The following is a 15,842-nucleotide window of genomic DNA, read 5'->3' on the forward strand; positions in this document are numbered from 1 at the left end:
CCGGGCACCGCTGCAGGCCCCACCTCCTCCGGCCCCTCCCACCACAGCGCGCCAGAGGGGGCGCTCTCCGCCTGCCTGGCCGGCCAGGCGGCCAGAAGGCGGCCCTGGAAGGCAGCCGCATCCCAGCCGCTCCCGGGGTGGCTGGCCTGAACCCAGACTCCGCCTCAGGCCCGGGTGCCGGCCGTGCGGCCCGCGAGCCCCTTGACCTGCACCTGGCCGCCCCCACTAGCGCCCAGCCCCGGCGCAGCCACCTATCTGCCGGTGTGTCTCTCCACAGCTCCCTCCGGAAAAAGCCCCCCCTCCGCCGTTTCGCCACGGCCGAGTGCGGGAGCGGGGTCGTGGGCCAGGACTCGTTCTCCGAACCGGCCGACCACTAGGCACCGGGAACAGTGCTCGGCAGTTGGCGTGGATGCAAGTGTGGCCTTGCTGGCTGTAATGGGCCATGCCAACACAATGGTGGCTCCCAGTGGATTCGGGGCAACTGCCGTCGGGCAGGAGGGCCGGCCCGGCCACGGCTAGGTTGTGCCTAGCACTGCGTGAGTGGACAGGGTTGGTAATGCCCGAGGGACCTAGGGCCAAGGGACATTAAGCCTCCGGGGCCACGTCCTTGTGAGCATCAAGCGGGACCTGGGGCGGAGCGCCAAGCACCTACGGGCCTGGAGGATCCCGCCTGACCTGAGCTGCGAGGTCGCCCTTGACTATGCAACCCCTGGGTCCCTGAGGCCTCCTGTCGCCAGCCTGGGCGGGCGGCAGGGCCTTGCTGAAGAGGGCTGACCGCCGAGCAGGGAGCAAGTCGCCAGCACCAGCGAAGCAAAGCCTCAAGAGGCACCCCGTGGCCCCGGCTGCCCTCTAAGGCCATACCACCCTGAACGTGCCCCATCTCGTCTGATCGCGGAAGCTAAGCAGGGTCGGGCCTGGTTAGTACTTGGATGGGAGACCGCCTGGGAATACCGGGTGCTGTAGGCTTTTTGCCTCCCGCTCCGCCTTCTCCTTTAGTCGCCCGCCGCCTCCGCCGCCGCCCCCGCCCCCGCCGAGCAGCGCTGCAGGCCCCACCTCCTCCGGCCCCTCCCACCACAGCGCGCCAGAGGGGGCACTCCGCGCCGGCCTGGCCGGCCAGGCGGCCAGAAGGCGGCCCTGGAAGGCAGCCGCCACCCCAGCCGCTCCCGTGGTGGCTGGCCCGGACCCAGACTCCGCCGCAGGCCGGGGTGCCGTCCGTGCGGCCCACGAAGCCCTCGACCTGCACTTGGCCGCCCCCACCGGAGCCCAGCCGCGCCGCAGCCCCCTGTCTGCCCGTGTGTATCTCCACAGCTCCCTCCGGAAAAAGCCCACCCTCCGCCGTTTCGCCACGGCCGGGGGCGGGAGCGGGGGCGGGGGCTGGGACCGGTTCGCTGGGCTGGCTAGACACCAGGCGCCGGGTCCTGTGCTCGGCGGGTGGCGTGGGGGCAAGGGTGGCCTTGCTGGGGCTAAGGGGCCGTGCCGGCTCAATGGTGGCTCCCAGTGGGTTAAGGGCCGACTGCCGTCGGGCAGGAGGGCCGGCCAGGCCGTGGCTGGGCTGCGCCTAGCACTGTGTGGATTGACAGGGTGGGGAATGCACAAGGGACCGAGGGCCACAGGCCCTTAAGCCTCCGGGGCCAAGTCCTGTGAGCGTTGAGCGGCTCTGGGGCGGAGGGCCAAGCGCCTACAGGCCTGGAGGGTCCCGCCTGACCTGAGCTGCGAAGTCGCCCACAACTCCACCACCCCCGGGCCCTCGAGGCCTCCTGTCGCTTGCCTGGGCGGACGGCAGGGCCGCGCCGGAGAGGGTTGGCTGCCGGGCTGGCGGTGAGTCGCCAGCACCAGCGAAGCTAAGCCTCAAGAGGCACACCGTGGCCCCCGCTGCATTCTACGGCCACACCTCCCTGAACGCACCACACCTCGTCTGATCTCGGAAGCTAATCAGGGTCTGGCCTGTTTCGTACCTGGATGGGAGACCACATGGGAATACCGAGTGCTGTAGGCTTTTTTGCCTCCCGCTCCGCCTTGACATTTAGTGGCCCGCGGCCGAGGCCGCCTCCGCCCCCGCTGAGCACCGCTGCAGGCCTCACCTCCTCACGTCCCTCCCAACACAGCGCGCCGGAGGGATCGCTCCCCGCCGAGCTGGCTGGACATGCGGCCAGAATGCGGCCCTGGAAGGCAGCCGCCACCCCAGCCGCTCCCGTGGTGGCTGGCCCGGACCCAGACTCCGCCGCAGGCCGGGGTGCCGTCCGTGCGGCCCGCGAGGCCCTCGACCTGCACTTGGCCGCCCCCACCGGAGCCCAGCCGCGCCGCAGCCCCCTGTCTGCCCGTGTGTCTCTCCACAGCTCCCTCCGGAAAAAGCCCCCCCCTCCGCCGTTTCGCCACGGCCGGGGGCGGGAGCGGGGGCGGGGGCCGGGGCCGCTTCTCCGGGCCTGCCGGCCACCAGGGCCGGGGTCCTGTGCTCGGCGGGCGGCGTGGGGGCAAGGGGGGGCCTTGCTGGGGCTAAGGGGCCGTGCCCACTCCATGGTGGCTCCCAGTGGCTTCGGGCCAGCTGCTGCCCGGCCGGAGGGCCGGCCCGGCCGTGGCCGGGCTGCGCCTAACTCCGCGTGGGCGGGCACGGGGGGATGCCCAAGGGACCGCGGCCGCCGGGCCCTGAAGCCTCCGGGGCCGCGTCCCTGTGAGCGTCGAGCGGGATCTGCGGCGGGGCGCCAAGCGCCGACGGGCCTGGAGCGTCCCGCCCGCCCTGGGCTGCGAGGTGGCCCACCACTCCGCCACCCCCGGGTCCCCGAGGCCTCCTGTCGCCTGCCTGGGCGGGCGGCAGGGCCCTGCCGGAGAGGGCTGGCCGCCGGCATGGCGGTAAGGCGCAGGCGCCAGCGAAGCTGGGCCTCAAGAGGCACCGCGCGGGCCCCTCCTGCGTCTACGGCCATACCACCCTGAACGCGCCCGATCTCGTCTGATCTCGGAAGCTAAGCAGGGTCGGGCCTGGTTAGTACTTGGATGGGAGACCGCCTGGGAATACCGGGTGCTGTAGGCTTTTTGCCTCCCGCTCCGCCTTCTCCTTTAGTCGCCCGCCGCCTCCGCCCCCGCCCCCGCCCCCGCCCCCGCCGGGCACCGCTGCAGGCCCCACCTCCTCCGGCCCCTCCCACCACAGCGCGCCAGAGGGGGCGCTCTCCGCCTGCCTGGCCGGCCAGGCGGCCAGAAGGCGGCCCTGGAAGGCAGCCGCATCCCAGCCGCTCCCGGGGTGGCTGGCCTGAACCCAGACTCCGCCTCAGGCCCGGGTGCCGGCCGTGCGGCCCGCGAGCCCCTTGACCTGCACCTGGCCGCCCCCACTAGCGCCCAGCCCCGGCGCAGCCACCTATCTGCCGGTGTGTCTCTCCACAGCTCCCTCCGGAAAAAGCCCCCCCTCCGCCGTTTCGCCACGGCCGAGTGCGGGAGCGGGGTCGTGGGCCAGGACTCGTTCTCCGAACCGGCCGACCACTAGGCACCGGGAACAGTGCTCGGCAGTTGGCGTGGATGCAAGTGTGGCCTTGCTGGCTGTAATGGGCCATGCCAACACAATGGTGGCTCCCAGTGGATTCGGGGCAACTGCCGTCGGGCAGGAGGGCCGGCCCGGCCACGGCTAGGTTGTGCCTAGCACTGCGTGAGTGGACAGGGTTGGTAATGCCCGAGGGACCTAGGGCCAAGGGACATTAAGCCTCCGGGGCCACGTCCTTGTGAGCATCAAGCGGGACCTGGGGCGGAGCGCCAAGCACCTACGGGCCTGGAGGATCCCGCCTGACCTGAGCTGCGAGGTCGCCCTTGACTATGCAACCCCTGGGTCCCTGAGGCCTCCTGTCGCCAGCCTGGGCGGGCGGCAGGGCCTTGCTGAAGAGGGCTGACCGCCGAGCAGGGAGCAAGTCGCCAGCACCAGCGAAGCAAAGCCTCAAGAGGCACCCCGTGGCCCCGGCTGCCCTCTAAGGCCATACCACCCTGAACGTGCCCCATCTCGTCTGATCGCGGAAGCTAAGCAGGGTCGGGCCTGGTTAGTACTTGGATGGGAGACCGCCTGGGAATACCGGGTGCTGTAGGCTTTTTGCCTCCCGCTCCGCCTTCTCCTTTAGTCGCCCGCCGCCTCCGCCGCCGCCCCCGCCCCCGCCGAGCAGCGCTGCAGGCCCCACCTCCTCCGGCCCCTCCCACCACAGCGCGCCAGAGGGGGCACTCCGCGCCGGCCTGGCCGGCCAGGCGGCCAGAAGGCGGCCCTGGAAGGCAGCCGCCACCCCAGCCGCTCCCGTGGTGGCTGGCCCGGACCCAGACTCCGCCGCAGGCCGGGGTGCCGTCCGTGCGGCCCACGAAGCCCTCGACCTGCACTTGGCCGCCCCCACCGGAGCCCAGCCGCGCCGCAGCCCCCTGTCTGCCCGTGTGTATCTCCACAGCTCCCTCCGGAAAAAGCCCACCCTCCGCCGTTTCGCCACGGCCGGGGGCGGGAGCGGGGGCGGGGGCTGGGACCGGTTCGCTGGGCTGGCTAGACACCAGGCGCCGGGTCCTGTGCTCGGCGGGTGGCGTGGGGGCAAGGGTGGCCTTGCTGGGGCTAAGGGGCCGTGCCGGCTCAATGGTGGCTCCCAGTGGGTTAAGGGCCGACTGCCGTCGGGCAGGAGGGCCGGCCAGGCCGTGGCTGGGCTGCGCCTAGCACTGTGTGGATTGACAGGGTGGGGAATGCACAAGGGACCGAGGGCCACAGGCCCTTAAGCCTCCGGGGCCAAGTCCTGTGAGCGTTGAGCGGCTCTGGGGCGGAGGGCCAAGCGCCTACAGGCCTGGAGGGTCCCGCCTGACCTGAGCTGCGAAGTCGCCCACAACTCCACCACCCCCGGGCCCTCGAGGCCTCCTGTCGCTTGCCTGGGCGGACGGCAGGGCCGCGCCGGAGAGGGTTGGCTGCCGGGCTGGCGGTGAGTCGCCAGCACCAGCGAAGCTAAGCCTCAAGAGGCACACCGTGGCCCCCGCTGCATTCTACGGCCACACCTCCCTGAACGCACCACACCTCGTCTGATCTCGGAAGCTAATCAGGGTCTGGCCTGTTTCGTACCTGGATGGGAGACCACATGGGAATACCGAGTGCTGTAGGCTTTTTTGCCTCCCGCTCCGCCTTGACATTTAGTGGCCCGCGGCCGAGGCCGCCTCCGCCCCCGCTGAGCACCGCTGCAGGCCTCACCTCCTCACGTCCCTCCCAACACAGCGCGCCGGAGGGATCGCTCCCCGCCGAGCTGGCTGGACATGCGGCCAGAATGCGGCCCTGGAAGGCAGCCGCCACCCCAGCCGCTCCCGTGGTGGCTGGCCCGGACCCAGACTCCGCCGCAGGCCGGGGTGCCGTCCGTGCGGCCCGCGAGGCCCTCGACCTGCACTTGGCCGCCCCCACCGGAGCCCAGCCGCGCCGCAGCCCCCTGTCTGCCCGTGTGTCTCTCCACAGCTCCCTCCGGAAAAAGCCCCCCCCTCCGCCGTTTCGCCACGGCCGGGGGCGGGAGCGGGGGCGGGGGCCGGGGCCGCTTCTCCGGGCCTGCCGGCCACCAGGGCCGGGGTCCTGTGCTCGGCGGGCGGCGTGGGGGCAAGGGGGGGCCTTGCTGGGGCTAAGGGGCCGTGCCCACTCCATGGTGGCTCCCAGTGGCTTCGGGCCAGCTGCTGCCCGGCCGGAGGGCCGGCCCGGCCGTGGCCGGGCTGCGCCTAACTCCGCGTGGGCGGGCAGGGGGGGATGCCCAAGGGACCGCGGCCGCCGGGCCCTGAAGCCTCCGGGGCCGCGTCCCTGTGAGCGTCGAGCGGGATCTGCGGCGGGGCGCCAAGCGCCGACGGGCCTGGAGCGTCCCGCCCGCCCTGGGCTGCGAGGTGGCCCACCACTCCGCCACCCCCGGGTCCCCGAGGCCTCCTGTCGCCTGCCTGGGCGGGCGGCAGGGCCCTGCCGGAGAGGGCTGGCCGCCGGCATGGCGGTAAGGCGCAGGCGCCAGCGAAGCTGGGCCTCAAGAGGCACCGCGCGGGCCCCTCCTGCGTCTACGGCCATACCACCCTGAACGCGCCCGATCTCGTCTGATCTCGGAAGCTAAGCAGGGTCGGGCCTGGTTAGTACTTGGATGGGAGACCGCCTGGGAATACCGGGTGCTGTAGGCTTTTTGCCTCCCGCTCCGCCTTCTCCTTTAGTCGCCCGCCGCCTCCGCCCCCGCCCCCGCCCCCGCCCCCGCCGGGCACCGCTGCAGGCCCCACCTCCTCCGGCCCCTCCCACCACAGCGCGCCAGAGGGGGCGCTCTCCGCCTGCCTGGCCGGCCAGGCGGCCAGAAGGCGGCCCTGGAAGGCAGCCGCATCCCAGCCGCTCCCGGGGTGGCTGGCCTGAACCCAGACTCCGCCTCAGGCCCGGGTGCCGGCCGTGCGGCCCGCGAGCCCCTTGACCTGCACCTGGCCGCCCCCACTAGCGCCCAGCCCCGGCGCAGCCACCTATCTGCCGGTGTGTCTCTCCACAGCTCCCTCCGGAAAAAGCCCCCCCTCCGCCGTTTCGCCACGGCCGAGTGCGGGAGCGGGGTCGTGGGCCAGGACTCGTTCTCCGAACCGGCCGACCACTAGGCACCGGGAACAGTGCTCGGCAGTTGGCGTGGATGCAAGTGTGGCCTTGCTGGCTGTAATGGGCCATGCCAACACAATGGTGGCTCCCAGTGGATTCGGGGCAACTGCCGTCGGGCAGGAGGGCCGGCCCGGCCACGGCTAGGTTGTGCCTAGCACTGCGTGAGTGGACAGGGTTGGTAATGCCCGAGGGACCTAGGGCCAAGGGACATTAAGCCTCCGGGGCCACGTCCTTGTGAGCATCAAGCGGGACCTGGGGCGGAGCGCCAAGCACCTACGGGCCTGGAGGATCCCGCCTGACCTGAGCTGCGAGGTCGCCCTTGACTATGCAACCCCTGGGTGCCTGAGGCCTCCTGTCGCCAGCCTGGGCGGGCGGCAGGGCCTTGCTGAAGAGGGCTGACCGCCGAGCAGGGAGCAAGTCGCCAGCACCAGCGAAGCAAAGCCTCAAGAGGCACCCCGTGGCCCCGGCTGCCCTCTAAGGCCATACCACCCTGAACGTGCCCCATCTCGTCTGATCGCGGAAGCTAAGCAGGGTCGGGCCTGGTTAGTACTTGGATGGGAGACCGCCTGGGAATACCGGGTGCTGTAGGCTTTTTGCCTCCCGCTCCGCCTTCTCCTTTAGTCGCCCGCCGCCTCCGCCGCCGCCCCCGCCCCCGCCGAGCAGCGCTGCAGGCCCCACCTCCTCCGGCCCCTCCCACCACAGCGCGCCAGAGGGGGCGCTCCGCGCCGGCCTGGCCGGCCAGGCGGCCAGAAGGCGGCCCTGGAAGGCAGCCGCCACCCCAGCCGCTCCCGTGGTGGCTGGCCCGGACCCAGACTCCGCCGCAGGCCGGGGTGCCGTCCGTGCGGCCCACGAAGCCCTCGACCTGCACTTGGCCGCCCCCACCGGAGCCCAGCCGCGCCGCAGCCCCCTGTCTGCCCGTGTGTATCTCCACAGCTCCCTCCGGAAAAAGCCCACCCTCCGCCGTTTCGCCACGGCCGGGGGCGGGAGCGGGGGCGGGGGCTGGGACCGGTTCGCTGGGCTGGCTAGACACCAGGCGCCGGGTCCTGTGCTCGGCGGGTGGCGTGGGGGCAAGGGTGGCCTTGCTGGGGCTAAGGGGCCGTGCCGGCTCAATGGTGGCTCCCAGTGGGTTAAGGGCCGACTGCCGTCGGGCAGGAGGGCCGGCCAGGCCGTGGCTGGGCTGCGCCTAGCACTGTGTGGATTGACAGGGTGGGGAATGCACAAGGGACCGAGGGCCACAGGCCCTTAAGCCTCCGGGGCCAAGTCCTGTGAGCGTTGAGCGGCTCTGGGGCGGAGGGCCAAGCGCCTACAGGCCTGGAGGGTCCCGCCTGACCTGAGCTGCGAAGTCGCCCACAACTCCACCACCCCCGGGCCCTCGAGGCCTCCTGTCGCTTGCCTGGGCGGACGGCAGGGCCGCGCCGGAGAGGGTTGGCTGCCGGGCTGGCGGTGAGTCGCCAGCACCAGCGAAGCTAAGCCTCAAGAGGCACACCGTGGCCCCCGCTGCATTCTACGGCCACACCTCCCTGAACGCACCACACCTCGTCTGATCTCGGAAGCTAATCAGGGTCTGGCCTGTTTCGTACCTGGATGGGAGACCACATGGGAATACCGAGTGCTGTAGGCTTTTTTGCCTCCCGCTCCGCCTTGACATTTAGTGGCCCGCGGCCGAGGCCGCCTCCGCCCCCGCTGAGCACCGCTGCAGGCCTCACCTCCTCACGTCCCTCCCAACACAGCGCGCCGGAGGGATCGCTCCCCGCCGAGCTGGCTGGACATGCGGCCAGAATGCGGCCCTGGAAGGCAGCCGCCACCCCAGCCGCTCCCGTGGTGGCTGGCCCGGACCCAGACTCCGCCGCAGGCCGGGGTGCCGTCCGTGCGGCCCGCGAGGCCCTCGACCTGCACTTGGCCGCCCCCACCGGAGCCCAGCCGCGCCGCAGCCCCCTGTCTGCCCGTGTGTCTCTCCACAGCTCCCTCCGGAAAAAGCCCCCCCATCCGCCGTTTCGCCACGGCCGGGGGCGGGAGCGGGGGCGGGGGCCGGGGCCGCTTCTCCGGGCCTGCCGGCCACCAGGGCCGGGGTCCTGTGCTCGGCGGGCGGCGTGGGGGCAAGGGGGGGCCTTGCTGGGGCTAAGGGGCCGTGCCCACTCCATGGTGGCTCCCAGTGGCTTCGGGCCAGCTGCTGCCCGGCCGGAGGGCCGGCCCGGCCGTGGCCGGGCTGCGCCTAACTCCGCGTGGGCGGGCAGGGGGGGATGCCCAAGGGACCGCGGCCGCCGGGCCCTGAAGCCTCCGGGGCCGCGTCCCTGTGAGCGTCGAGCGGGATCTGCGGCGGGGCGCCAAGCGCCGACGGGCCTGGAGCGTCCCGCCCGCCCTGGGCTGCGAGGTGGCCCACCACTCCGCCACCCCCGGGTCCCCGAGGCCTCCTGTCGCCTGCCTGGGCGGGCGGCAGGGCCCTGCCGGAGAGGGCTGGCCGCCGGCATGGCGGTAAGGCGCAGGCGCCAGCGAAGCTGGGCCTCAAGAGGCACCGCGCGGGCCCCTCCTGCGTCTACGGCCATACCACCCTGAACGCGCCCGATCTCGTCTGATCTCGGAAGCTAAGCAGGGTCGGGCCTGGTTAGTACTTGGATGGGAGACCGCCTGGGAATACCGGGTGCTGTAGGCTTTTTGCCTCCCGCTCCGCCTTCTCCTTTAGTCGCCCGCCGCCTCCGCCCCCGCCCCCGCCCCCGCCCCCGCCGGGCACCGCTGCAGGCCCCACCTCCTCCGGCCCCTCCCACCACAGCGCGCCAGAGGGGGCGCTCTCCGCCTGCCTGGCCGGCCAGGCGGCCAGAAGGCGGCCCTGGAAGGCAGCCGCATCCCAGCCGCTCCCGGGGTGGCTGGCCTGAACCCAGACTCCGCCTCAGGCCCGGGTGCCGGCCGTGCGGCCCGCGAGCCCCTTGACCTGCACCTGGCCGCCCCCACTAGCGCCCAGCCCCGGCGCAGCCACCTATCTGCCGGTGTGTCTCTCCACAGCTCCCTCCGGAAAAAGCCCCCCCTCCGCCGTTTCGCCACGGCCGAGTGCGGGAGCGGGGTCGTGGGCCAGGACTCGTTCTCCGAACCGGCCGACCACTAGGCACCGGGAACAGTGCTCGGCAGTTGGCGTGGATGCAAGTGTGGCCTTGCTGGCTGTAATGGGCCATGCCAACACAATGGTGGCTCCCAGTGGATTCGGGGCAACTGCCGTCGGGCAGGAGGGCCGGCCCGGCCACGGCTAGGTTGTGCCTAGCACTGCGTGAGTGGACAGGGTTGGTAATGCCCGAGGGACCTAGGGCCAAGGGACATTAAGCCTCCGGGGCCACGTCCTTGTGAGCATCAAGCGGGACCTGGGGCGGAGCGCCAAGCACCTACGGGCCTGGAGGATCCCGCCTGACCTGAGCTGCGAGGTCGCCCTTGACTATGCAACCCCTGGGTGCCTGAGGCCTCCTGTCGCCAGCCTGGGCGGGCGGCAGGGCCTTGCTGAAGAGGGCTGACCGCCGAGCAGGGAGCAAGTCGCCAGCACCAGCGAAGCAAAGCCTCAAGAGGCACCCCGTGGCCCCGGCTGCCCTCTAAGGCCATACCACCCTGAACGTGCCCCATCTCGTCTGATCGCGGAAGCTAAGCAGGGTCGGGCCTGGTTAGTACTTGGATGGGAGACCGCCTGGGAATACCGGGTGCTGTAGGCTTTTTGCCTCCTGCTCCGCCTTCTCCTTTAGTCGCCCGCCGCCTCCGCCGCCGCCCCCGCCCCCGCCGAGCAGCGCTGCAGGCCCCACCTCCTCCGGCCCCTCCCACCACAGCGCGCCAGAGGGGGCGCTCCGCGCCGGCCTGGCCGGCCAGGCGGCCAGAAGGCGGCCCTGGAAGGCAGCCGCCACCCCAGCCGCTCCCGTGGTGGCTGGCCCGGACCCAGACTCCGCCGCAGGCCGGGGTGCCGTCCATGCGGCCCACGAAGCCCTCGACCTGCACTTGGCCGCCCCCACCGGAGCCCAGCCGCGCCGCAGCCCCCTGTCTGCCCGTGTGTATCTCCACAGCTCCCTCCGGAAAAAGCCCACGCTCCGCCGTTTCGCCACGGCCGGGGGCGGGAGCGGGGGCGGGGGCTGGGACCGGTTCGCTGGGCTGGCTAGACACCAGGCGCCGGGTCCTGTGCTCGGCGGGTGGCGTGGGGGCAAGGGTGGCCTTGCTGGGGCTAAGGGGCCGTGCCGGCTCAATGGTGGCTCCCAGTGGGTTAAGGGCCGACTGCCGTCGGGCAGGAGGGCCGGCCAGGCCGTGGCTGGGCTGCGCCTAGCACTGTGTGGATTGACAGGGTGGGGAATGCACAAGGGACCGAGGGCCACAGGCCCTTAAGCCTCCGGGGCCAAGTCCTGTGAGCGTTGAGCGGCTCTGGGGCGGAGGGCCAAGCGCCTACAGGCCTGGAGGGTCCCGCCTGACCTGAGCTGCGAAGTCGCCCACAACTCCACCACCCCCGGGCCCTCGAGGCCTCCTGTCGCTTGCCTGGGCGGACGGCAGGGCCGCGCCGGAGAGGGTTGGCTGCCGGGCTGGCGGTGAGTCGCCAGCACCAGCGAAGCTAAGCCTCAAGAGGCACACCGTGGCCCCCGCTGCATTCTACGGCCACACCTCCCTGAACGCACCACACCTCGTCTGATCTCGGAAGCTAATCAGGGTCTGGCCTGTTTCGTACCTGGATGGGAGACCACATGGGAATACCGAGTGCTGTAGGCTTTTTTGCCTCCCGCTCCGCCTTGACATTTAGTGGCCCGCGGCCGAGGCCGCCTCCGCCCCCGCTGAGCACCGCTGCAGGCCTCACCTCCTCACGTCCCTCCCAACACAGCGCGCCGGAGGGATCGCTCCCCGCCGAGCTGGCTGGACATGCGGCCAGAATGCGGCCCTGGAAGGCAGCCGCCACCCCAGCCGCTCCCGTGGTGGCTGGCCCGGACCCAGACTCCGCCGCAGGCCGGGGTGCCGTCCGTGCGGCCCGCGAGGCCCTCGACCTGCACTTGGCCGCCCCCACCGGAGCCCAGCCGCGCCGCAGCCCCCTGTCTGCCCGTGTGTCTCTCCACAGCTCCCTCCGGAAAAAGCCCCCCCCTCCGCCGTTTCGCCACGGCCGGGGGCGGGAGCGGGGGCGGGGGCCGGGGCCGCTTCTCCGGGCCTGCCGGCCACCAGGGCCGGGGTCCTGTGCTCGGCGGGCGGCGTGGGGGCAAGGGGGGGCCTTGCTGGGGCTAAGGGGCCGTGCCCACTCCATGGTGGCTCCCAGTGGCTTCGGGCCAGCTGCTGCCCGGCCGGAGGGCCGGCCCGGCCGTGGCCGGGCTGCGCCTAACTCCGCGTGGGCGGGCAGGGGGGGATGCCCAAGGGACCGCGGCCGCCGGGCCCTGAAGCCTCCGGGGCCGCGTCCCTGTGAGCGTCGAGCGGGATCTGCGGCGGGGCGCCAAGTGCCGACGGGCCTGGAGCGTCCCGCCCGCCCTGGGCTGCGAGGTGGCCCACCACTCCGCCACCCCCGGGTCCCCGAGGCCTCCTGTCGCCTGCCTGGGCGGGCGGCAGGGCCCTGCCGGAGAGGGCTGGCCGCCGGCATGGCGGTAAGGCGCAGGCGCCAGCGAAGCTGGGCCTCAAGAGGCACCGCGCGGGCCCCTCCTGCGTCTACGGCCATACCACCCTGAACGCGCCCGATCTCGTCTGATCTCGGAAGCTAAGCAGGGTCGGGCCTGGTTAGTACTTGGATGGGAGACCGCCTGGGAATACCGGGTGCTGTAGGCTTTTTGCCTCCCGCTCCGCCTTCTCCTTTAGTCGCCCGCCGCCTCCGCCCCCGCCCCCGCCCCCGCCCCCGCCGGGCACCGCTGCAGGCCCCACCTCCTCCGGCCCCTCCCACCACAGCGCGCCAGAGGGGGCGCTCTCCGCCTGCCTGGCCGGCCAGGCGGCCAGAAGGCGGCCCTGGAAGGCAGCCGCATCCCAGCCGCTCCCGGGGTGGCTGGCCTGAACCCAGACTCCGCCTCAGGCCCGGGTGCCGGCCGTGCGGCCCGCGAGCCCCTTGACCTGCACCTGGCCGCCCCCACTAGCGCCCAGCCCCGGCGCAGCCACCTATCTGCCGGTGTGTCTCTCCACAGCTCCCTCCGGAAAAAGCCCCCCCTCCGCCGTTTCGCCACGGCCGAGTGCGGGAGCGGGGTCGTGGGCCAGGACTCGTTCTCCGAACCGGCCGACCACTAGGCACCGGGAACAGTGCTCGGCAGTTGGCGTGGATGCAAGTGTGGCCTTGCTGGCTGTAATGGGCCATGCCAACACAATGGTGGCTCCCAGTGGATTCGGGGCAACTGCCGTCGGGCAGGAGGGCCGGCCCGGCCACGGCTAGGTTGTGCCTAGCACTGCGTGAGTGGACAGGGTTGGTAATGCCCGAGGGACCTAGGGCCAAGGGACATTAAGCCTCCGGGGCCACGTCCTTGTGAGCATCAAGCGGGACCTGGGGCGGAGCGCCAAGCACCTACGGGCCTGGAGGATCCCGCCTGACCTGAGCTGCGAGGTCGCCCTTGACTATGCAACCCCTGGGTCCCTGAGGCCTCCTGTCGCCAGCCTGGGCGGGCGGCAGGGCCTTGCTGAAGAGGGCTGACCGCCGAGCAGGGAGCAAGTCGCCAGCACCAGCGAAGCAAAGCCTCAAGAGGCACCCCGTGGCCCCGGCTGCCCTCTAAGGCCATACCACCCTGAACGTGCCCCATCTCGTCTGATCGCGGAAGCTAAGCAGGGTCGGGCCTGGTTAGTACTTGGATGGGAGACCGCCTGGGAATACCGGGTGCTGTAGGCTTTTTGCCTCCCGCTCCGCCTTCTCCTTTAGTCGCCCGCCGCCTCCGCCGCCGCCCCCGCCCCCGCCGAGCAGCGCTGCAGGCCCCACCTCCTCCGGCCCCTCCCACCACAGCGCGCCAGAGGGGGCGCTCCGCGCCGGCCTGGCCGGCCAGGCGGCCAGAAGGCGGCCCTGGAAGGCAGCCGCCACCCCAGCCGCTCCCGTGGTGGCTGGCCCGGACCCAGACTCCGCCGCAGGCCGGGGTGCCGTCCGTGCGGCCCACGAAGCCCTCGACCTGCACTTGGCCGCCCCCACCGGAGCCCAGCCGCGCCGCAGCCCCCTGTCTGCCCGTGTGTATCTCCACAGCTCCCTCCAGAAAAAGCCCACCCTCCGCCGTTTCGCCACGGCCGGGGGCGGGAGCGGGGGCGGGGGCTGGGACCGGTTCGCTGGGCTGGCTAGACACCAGGCGCCGGGTCCTGTGCTCGGCGGGTGGCGTGGGGGCAAGGGTGGCCTTGCTGGGGCTAAGGGGCCGTGCCGGCTCAATGGTGGCTCCCAGTGGGTTAAGGGCCGACTGCCGTCGGGCAGGAGGGCCGGCCAGGCCGTGGCTGGGCTGCGCCTAGCACTGTGTGGATTGACAGGGTGGGGAATGCACAAGGGACCGAGGGCCACAGGCCCTTAAGCCTCCGGGGCCAAGTCCTGTGAGCGTTGAGCGGCTCTGGGGCGGAGGGCCAAGCGCCTACAGGCCTGGAGGGTCCCGCCTGACCTGAGCTGCGAAGTCGCCCACAACTCCACCACCCCCGGGCCCTCGAGGCCTCCTGTCGCTTGCCTGGGCGGACGGCAGGGCCGCGCCGGAGAGGGTTGGCTGCCGGGCTGGCGGTGAGTCGCCAGCACCAGCGAAGCTAAGCCTCAAGAGGCACACCGTGGCCCCCGCTGCATTCTACGGCCACACCTCCCTGAACGCACCACACCTCGTCTGATCTCGGAAGCTAATCAGGGTCTGGCCTGTTTCGTACCTGGATGGGAGACCACATGGGAATACCGAGTGCTGTAGGCTTTTTTGCCTCCCGCTCCGCCTTGACATTTAGTGGCCCGCGGCCGAGGCCGCCTCCGCCCCCGCTGAGCACCGCTGCAGGCCTCACCTCCTCACGTCCCTCCCAACACAGCGCGCCGGAGGGATCGCTCCCCGCCGAGCTGGCTGGACATGCGGCCAGAATGCGGCCCTGGAAGGCAGCCGCCACCCCAGCCGCTCCCGTGGTGGCTGGCCCGGACCCAGACTCCGCCGCAGGCCGGGGTGCCGTCCGTGCGGCCCGCGAGGCCCTCGACCTGCACTTGGCCGCCCCCACCGGAGCCCAGCCGCGCCGCAGCCCCCTGTCTGCCCGTGTGTCTCTCCACAGCTCCCTCCGGAAAAAGCCCCCCCCTCCGCCGTTTCGCCACGGCCGGGGGCGGGAGCGGGGGCGGGGGCCGGGGCCGCTTCTCCGGGCCTGCCGGCCACCAGGGCCGGGGTCCTGTGCTCGGCGGGCGGCGTGGGGGCAAGGGGGGGCCTTGCTGGGGCTAAGGGGCCGTGCCCACTCCATGGTGGCTCCCAGTGGCTTCGGGCCAGCTGCTGCCCGGCCGGAGGGCCGGCCCGGCCGTGGCCGGGCTGCGCCTAACTCCGCGTGGGCGGGCAGGGGGGGATGCCCAAGGGACCGCGGCCGCCGGGCCCTGAAGCCTCCGGGGCCGCGTCCCTGTGAGCGTCGAGCGGGATCTGCGGCGGGGCGCCAAGCGCCGACGGGCCTGGAGCGTCCCGCCCGCCCTGGGCTGCGAGGTGGCCCACCACTCCGCCACCCCCGGGTCCCCGAGGCCTCCTGTCGCCTGCCTGGGCGGGCGGCAGGGCCCTGCCGGAGAGGGCTGGCCGCCGGCATGGCGGTAAGGCGCAGGCGCCAGCGAAGCTGGGCCTCAAGAGGCACCGCGCGGGCCCCTCCTGCGTCTACGGCCATACCACCCTGAACGCGCCCGATCTCGTCTGATCTCGGAAGCTAAGCAGGGTCGGGCCTGGTTAGTACTTGGATGGGAGACCGCCTGGGAATACCGGGTGCTGTAGGCTTTTTGCCTCCCGCTCCGCCTTCTCCTTTAGTCGCCCGCCGCCTCCGCCCCCGCCCCCGCCCCCGCCCCCGCCGGGCACCGCTGCAGGCCCCACCTCCTCCGGCCCCTCCCACCACAGCGCGCCAGAGGGGGCGCTCTCCGCCTGCCTGGCCGGCCAGGCGGCCAGAAGGCGGCCCTGGAAGGCAGCCGCATCCCAGCCGCTCCCGGGGTGGCTGGCCTGAACCCAGACTCCGCCTCAGGCCCGGGTGCCGGCCGTGCGGCCCGCGAGCCCCTTGACCTGCACCTGGCCGCCCCCACTAGCGCCCAGCCCCGGCGCAGCCACCTATCTGCCGGTGTGTCTCTCCACAGCTCCCTCCGGAAAAAGCCCCCCCTCCGCCGTTTCGCCACGGCCGAGTGCGGGAGCGGGGTCGTGGGCCAGGACTCGTTCTCCGAACCGGC

The 15,842-nt window shown here is 72.6% G+C and overlaps 5 non-coding genes and 10 pseudogenes across 5 annotated transcripts; all 15 read left to right on the top strand.

The window, feature by feature from the left end:
• The first annotated feature begins 847 nt into the window (after positions 1-847).
• Positions 848-966, top strand: LOC133105222 (5S ribosomal RNA; annotated as a pseudogene).
• Positions 967-1,877: 911 nt separating this feature from the next.
• LOC133076661 (5S ribosomal RNA) lies at positions 1,878-1,996 on the top strand (annotated as a pseudogene).
• A 910-nt stretch (positions 1,997-2,906) lies between these two features.
• On the top strand, positions 2,907-3,025 carry LOC133080957 (5S ribosomal RNA). Its single transcript, XR_009698644.1, has one exon. It is a non-coding gene; the product is annotated as a 5S ribosomal RNA (ribosomal RNA).
• A 917-nt stretch (positions 3,026-3,942) lies between these two features.
• Positions 3,943-4,061, top strand: LOC133105228 (5S ribosomal RNA; annotated as a pseudogene).
• Positions 4,062-4,972: 911 nt separating this feature from the next.
• LOC133076664 (5S ribosomal RNA) lies at positions 4,973-5,091 on the top strand (annotated as a pseudogene).
• Positions 5,092-6,001: 910 nt separating this feature from the next.
• LOC133080964 (5S ribosomal RNA) lies at positions 6,002-6,120 on the top strand. The gene has a single exon (XR_009698646.1). It is a non-coding gene; the product is annotated as a 5S ribosomal RNA (ribosomal RNA).
• Positions 6,121-7,037: 917 nt separating this feature from the next.
• Positions 7,038-7,156, top strand: LOC133105235 (5S ribosomal RNA; annotated as a pseudogene).
• A 911-nt stretch (positions 7,157-8,067) lies between these two features.
• On the top strand, positions 8,068-8,186 carry LOC133076669 (5S ribosomal RNA; annotated as a pseudogene).
• A 910-nt stretch (positions 8,187-9,096) lies between these two features.
• LOC133080968 (5S ribosomal RNA) lies at positions 9,097-9,215 on the top strand. The gene has a single exon (XR_009698647.1). It is a non-coding gene; the product is annotated as a 5S ribosomal RNA (ribosomal RNA).
• A 917-nt stretch (positions 9,216-10,132) lies between these two features.
• LOC133105239 (5S ribosomal RNA) lies at positions 10,133-10,251 on the top strand (annotated as a pseudogene).
• Positions 10,252-11,162: 911 nt separating this feature from the next.
• On the top strand, positions 11,163-11,281 carry LOC133076676 (5S ribosomal RNA; annotated as a pseudogene).
• Positions 11,282-12,191: 910 nt separating this feature from the next.
• Positions 12,192-12,310, top strand: LOC133080977 (5S ribosomal RNA). The gene has a single exon (XR_009698658.1). It is a non-coding gene; the product is annotated as a 5S ribosomal RNA (ribosomal RNA).
• Positions 12,311-13,227: 917 nt separating this feature from the next.
• LOC133105253 (5S ribosomal RNA) lies at positions 13,228-13,346 on the top strand (annotated as a pseudogene).
• Positions 13,347-14,257: 911 nt separating this feature from the next.
• Positions 14,258-14,376, top strand: LOC133076680 (5S ribosomal RNA; annotated as a pseudogene).
• A 910-nt stretch (positions 14,377-15,286) lies between these two features.
• On the top strand, positions 15,287-15,405 carry LOC133080988 (5S ribosomal RNA). Its single transcript, XR_009698669.1, has one exon. It is a non-coding gene; the product is annotated as a 5S ribosomal RNA (ribosomal RNA).
• The last annotated feature ends 437 nt before the right edge of the window (positions 15,406-15,842 follow it).

Source organism: Eubalaena glacialis, chromosome 1, assembly GCF_028564815.1.
Source record: "Eubalaena glacialis isolate mEubGla1 chromosome 1, mEubGla1.1.hap2.+ XY, whole genome shotgun sequence".
Classification (NCBI taxonomy): Eukaryota; Metazoa; Chordata; class Mammalia; order Artiodactyla; family Balaenidae; genus Eubalaena; species Eubalaena glacialis.